Raw genomic sequence first — 6,000 nt, 5'->3', positions numbered from 1 at the left:
TTGATGAAAGGTGTAGTAATTTTCATATTAGGAAAAGTGTCATAGTGGATCAGAGATGTTTCCTTAAAGCAAAAGTCAAATGGAATTTTATGTCCTGTGCTTTCTGTAGACCGTCTTTAAGCATATATTTTACTCCTCAAAATGTAAAAGATGATCTTGTAATAATTGTCCTGAGAAATGTAAAAGAGTTGTTACACACAACGTTTTCTCTGCGTTATTCTGATGCATAAGTTTTTATTAATACATTTCCAGGTTTAAAATAAGGTTTCTTTGCATAAAATTTTGAAATATAATATTTTCAAAGCCCTAATTGAATGACACAAATAACTGTGTTGCGATAGAATCTGAAATCAGTAGTGCTGTACAATTATTTTGTATTCATTTAAATATTCTGAAGTTTTACAAAAAAATATCCTTTTGAGATTGTTAATTTGTATAACTTTGTTTGTTTGTTTGTTTGTTTGGTTTAAAAAAATATTTTTAATTGCTTAAAAAGGTTGCTTTTTAAAGCCACAAACTGTCTCCTTACTCTCTTCTCAAGATTCCCTAAAGTGTTTCTTCCTCACGTCGTCTCTGGATTTGTGTCACCGAGTCACTTAGACTTGATACTCTGTCAACTTTGTTTAAATTGTAATAGTGAAAATGTATAACTTTAACATCTAGTGTTTGCAGTTTTCTGTACCTATAGAGCTGAAAATGTTTTTTTTGTTGTTGTTGTTGTTGTTTTTTTTTTGTTTGTTTGTTTTAAAATCAGTTGCCAAACTGTGTCCTCAAGAATTTTGTGGTCAATCCTGCTAAATTGTGATATAATGTCTAATAATGCATTTTAGGTGGTGGTGGTCATAGTGGGAAAGTCTTATTATTTGCCTGGGTGGTATTGGTGGTCAATCTAATGTTTTTTTGTTTTTTTTAATTTATAGATAGATTATCCTTTCTGAATGATCCTTTCTTCTGTTTTGATTATTTGATCAAGTTGTGCTTAATTCTGTGTGGTGGAAGAATTAAAAAAAACATAAGTCCATTGTAATGCTGTAAATCTTTCCTGGACGATGTAAAAATACTGCCATTTCACCAGAAGAAGAACCAGGAGACTGGTTTGAAGAACCAGGAGACTTGGAGCCAGGTTATAGTAAGAGAAATTGTAGTAAGAGACAAACCGGTTCCTCCTAGCCTAAAGATCAGATGTTCTCAACTAGCTTATATACTGGAGTGTGCGTGTGAAGAGACCAGGCAATTTACAAGGCTAAGATAAAGAGTAGACATAAACTCGGGCCCAAGATAGACTAAGAAATGGGACAAATACATAAAAACAGGCATGTGTACATTATAACTGGCATGCAGACATTGTGACAAAAACATCAAATGAAATGGATTCTTAATGATTAAATCATATATGTTCACACATAATCATGAAAAAAAAAGAAAATAAGAAATACATTCAACAGTAAAAATTATAGAATGTATTAATACAATTGGAAACAATTAAAAAAAGTTGGGACAGTATGGAAAATGCAAATAAAAACAAAGAGGAGTTATTTGTAAATGTACTTGTATTTAAACAAACAAAAAAAAAAAAAAACATATAAAGGCAAGGTGTTTTATGTTTTACTTAATTGTCATGTCCCGAGACGTAAGGGAGATTAGGACAGATGCAAGTGCAGTTAACAGTTTTATTGAGGGAGACACAGGCAGATAAATCCAGATCGTAATCCAAAAACGTAGTACAAAAACATGCAAAAGGTCGGGCGATCGGCAAACAGGTATAAACGGGGCAAAGCAGGAATCAAGGTCGCGGTCATGGAAAACAGAGTCAAGATACAAAATAAGAAACATAAACTATGACTAGGAACTGGGAGCGGAAAAACCAGCCTGGACTAAATGCACAAATCTAACATGAAACATAACATGGACCAGGACTATTTCTATCTACTGTCTCTAACATATCTAAATTAAACAAATCTAATACTTCACGTGTGTGCTGGGAGGCGCGCGGTATATATACAAACATAATCAGCGTTTTAAGTGCTGATGGCTGACACCAATCTAGACACACGCTTAAACAATAGCCAATGACAGAACAGGGAGGAGACATAACAATCATAACAAAAGCACGTGTCCATAGTAAACCATGTCACGATTGTCAACATACGAAGAGCGTGCCCACATGCTCTCCAGCACGCTGCTTAAAGGGGAAACCGTGACATTAATCAACTGCATAGTTTTTTGAAGATGCATGTGTAAAAAGTGGCTCGCTCGTAATGACTATGCCACTCTGAGGAAACGGGGAAAACAACTAAAATAAAGACACACAACTACGATCCACTTAGAAAAGGCAAGAGACATGAGTTTTCATACAAAAAGAAATTTTATTTGAAGCTAAAAAAGACTGGCCAAGAATTATTTAAAACCAGCAACCAACACAGTCAGGCATTGGTTAAATAAAACAAACACAAGAAGGAATGAACAATAATCATCAGAGGAGGACTGAGGCTTCCTGTATGAAGGGCAGGCTAGTACGACAGCACCAGCTATACAAAAAGGAAAAGAACCCCACCAATCAGAATCATACCCACAAAATTCACAGCAAATAAACACAGCAAATAATAACGACCCTAAGTGAAGTAAAGCCTAAGGTGCTACAAAGACACCCAAGACCCCCTCCAAGCCTCAGGAAGCACTCTGCTCCTACAAGGAGAAAACAAACAAACAACAACAAAAAAAATCACATTGAGAAAAAAAAACATGATAAAATAGGCACCAAAGCTACTAAGCAGAAAAACTTAAATAATAAATGAAAACAAACACATCCCAAATCAATTTACTAAATCCAATATTACAAAAAAAAAGAAAGAAAGAACAGGTGTTACAACCTCAATTTGGAAAGCATATGACACCATTTAGCTCTTATAATAAAAATGAACAGTTTACCTACCGTGATCCGACGACAATACTCACGACGGCACATACGAAAATCATATGATAGCTTCTTAAATAGTTGTGCTCCAACTGCGACTACATTAAACTACCATGCTACACAGATGGGAGTCCTGACGGCACACTGGACTGAGAGTGAGCAGCACACCACACATGCACACTGTCTCGATAGCCCAATGTCACACTAAACAAGTAAATTGCATGATATAAGTGAGTAACACTAGCATCAAACAGCTAAGCAACACAGCTAAAAACACATACCTCCGTAATCCGTAGCAAGGAAAGGAAAGGGCAGGTTTCCGACCATGACACACTCCATGAAGCATAAACAACAGCTTATATACTGTGGTAGGGTGATGGCTCATTGGCCACGTATTAAATAATGGTGACGTTTTAATCATGTCACACAGTTCACTACATTCTATCCCCTATTTTTGTATCATCTACCCGAGGATGGTTTACAAATTCCTGGCATCAGAACTAGGGCCTAAACGACCCTGAAGTAATGTTAGATAAAGACCATGGAACAAATGCCGCATCCCTTAGATTCTCCATTGCTCGTGGAAGATGCCCATGCCCCCTCAAATGCAACATGCATTCTTGCTCGATGCTCTACAATCCACTTATGAACCCCCCACCCTGCCAGATTCCTGAACCCTTCCCAACGGGAAGTCAACAGGGAGTCTAGGTCTCTGTTATTATCAGGAAATATGGAGACTCACTTGTGGCCTGGTGATGAGTGGTACTATAGCAAGATCTGCGGGAGGCAAGATGCCCAATCCCACTTCCTGGAAGCAGGCAGAGTGCACAGAAGGTTATGAAGGGTTCAGTTGAACCGTTTGCATTGGGCGTTACCAACCAGATGATAGGGCGTCGTACAAGATTCTTCAGTCGTATATTTACTGAACGCATCTGTTAACACTAAAACATTTTTGTGCACAGAACGAGAAGGCTCAAGCATCATAAAATCAATAACCAAGATCTCATTTGGCTTAGACACTAAAACATGACCCATAAAGCCCAGACAAGTTGTTAGGTGAGATTAGCCAGCTGACATCGCTCGCATTACCAACACCACTGTTTCACTTCTGCAGACATCCTTGGTCAATAACACCACTGATGTATTAGTTCAGTAGTATGCTCAACACCCTGGTGTCCATGGTGTTGATGCAACTGGGTCAAAATGTCACGTTTTAAAGCCACAGGCAAAATCAACTATAGCGCCTCCTCACCCCCATCAGAGCATGACATGAGGTGATAACGGTCTCAGTCCTTTTTCAAGAGATCCTTTTTCAAGCTGGGAAATAACCCCTGCTCCCAAAATGCCAAAACCCTTTTAATATCAGGATCCACCTCCTGTAGCAAGCTCAGGTCCTCACAGGAAAAGCTGGGCAATGCTGTCACCGCTTGATTGACCTGTGCTACCGGTTCTGCCTCTGCTGTCTGCCTCACCACTCCTGACAAAACTGATTCTGTCTAGAGAGAGCATCAATGTTCTGGTTGTTCCTCCCAGAATGATACTGAACCTCAAAGTCGAAGGAGGCCAACTGAGAAGCCCAACATTGTTCAGTATCTCCCAAGGTTTTAAAGTTAGCTTTAATTCCTTTAAAAAATGTTTCATTCATTTATCTCATTGTAATAACAGTGATTGTATCTGTAATTGTTTCATAGTGAAGAAAGTCCTGATCTTACCACCCCAAAGCAGAGAGCAATGTCTACAGTGTAAGTGTCTCGTCCATACACACAGGCACAGAAACACAACAAAAAAGCATCATCCACAAATTACAAGTTCAAATTCTGACGATGCCACAGCCATCCATGGCCAGGAGTACAAGAGAGCATAATTGGCCATGTTCTCATGGTGGTAGGGCATCTGACCTATCAATCACAGCGACAGTAGCCAATCATGGGTGTCTGTGAGTTCATGCTCGGGGAGCAGTCTGAAAAGATGTGGTGGGCTGGCTTCATGTGCCCCAGAGGAAGCATGTGACAGCCTTTGCCCTCCATGGTTGAAAGCTGTTGTGTGATAGGTGAGACCTAATGGGAGGGTGGGAACTGGCCATGACTAAATTAGGGAGAAAAGTATGGGAAGAAAATACAGCGCTGTAGTTGAATGATATTTTCTTTGAATATTTAGGTTACAGTTACACCATCACAAAGACAAAAAACATAAAACATTTTAAAATAATTTCTTTTCATTCCGTAAGATTCCTGTAAATTTACACTAGATCCCAACACAGCACACCAGTGCCTCCAACTGTTTGATTTGAGCAGAACAGTGATTGACAACCAGAATATCTGTGTAGTTATGGTCATGGTTATGGTGAACAGATATTTAAGCATCAAGAGCAGTATGAACATTCAGAGAGTTTTAACCATTACTCCCAGGTGTTGTGTACTGATTGTGTGTGAACCCAGTTACTGGGAGATGGAGTGGGAACATTGATGGTGTCAGTTAGGAAATTACTTCACATTTACATGATACTAATGTTGCTATTTATTATTATATAAAGACTATGTCTATTTCAATTGTAATTTGTGTACAACTCTACTGTCACAGCTCAGTCAGATAAGAACTCAATTTCCCAAGATGCAACACCCACTTCTCATGCACGCATGCGCTCACCATCCCCAGAGTTCTGATCAGACACACCAGGCACCAATCACACACACACACACACTCTCACCGCTAGTACTTAGGGATGTCATTCACCTAGAGTCAGTGCGAAGTATACGCTCAGTCAACTCGTTTCTCTGCGTTACCAAGCCGATGTAGTTAGTTAGTCTTCTTGTTATCCTCGACCCTTGTTTCCGGTTTAATAACTTTGTTGTAGAATTTTCCAATATATTTTACATTTACAGCACTTGGCAGACGCTCTTATCCAGGGTGATTTACATTTATTTAATTTATATATCTGCGGGTTAAGGGCCTTGCTCAAGGGCCCAACAGTGGCAATTTAGCAGTGCTGAGGTTTGAACTCATGACCTGCTGAGCAGTAGACCAACACCACAACCACTGAGCTACCACTACCCAGAGGTATTATTATTATTATTATTATTATTATT

The 6,000-nt window shown here is 38.9% G+C and overlaps 1 protein-coding gene across 2 annotated transcripts in view; it reads left to right on the top strand.

Moving 5' to 3' along the window:
* The window catches only part of LOC128633053 (E3 ubiquitin/ISG15 ligase TRIM25), an 11,373-nt gene extending 10,346 nt beyond the window's left edge, over positions 1-1,027 (top strand). For both annotated transcript variants that reach the window (XR_008396730.1, XM_053681638.1), the window contains exon 8: positions 1-1,027. This exon is cut by the window's left edge and continues 1,495 nt beyond it. The gene's annotated coding sequence lies outside the window, so the exon portion shown is untranslated.
* Positions 1,028-6,000: the final 4,973 nt, after the last annotated feature.

The sequence above is a fragment of the Ictalurus punctatus genome, chromosome 7, assembly GCF_001660625.3.
Source record: "Ictalurus punctatus breed USDA103 chromosome 7, Coco_2.0, whole genome shotgun sequence".
Lineage (NCBI taxonomy): Eukaryota > Metazoa > Chordata > Actinopteri > Siluriformes > Ictaluridae > Ictalurus > Ictalurus punctatus.
This window is presented reverse-complemented; position numbering and strand designations above follow the sequence as displayed.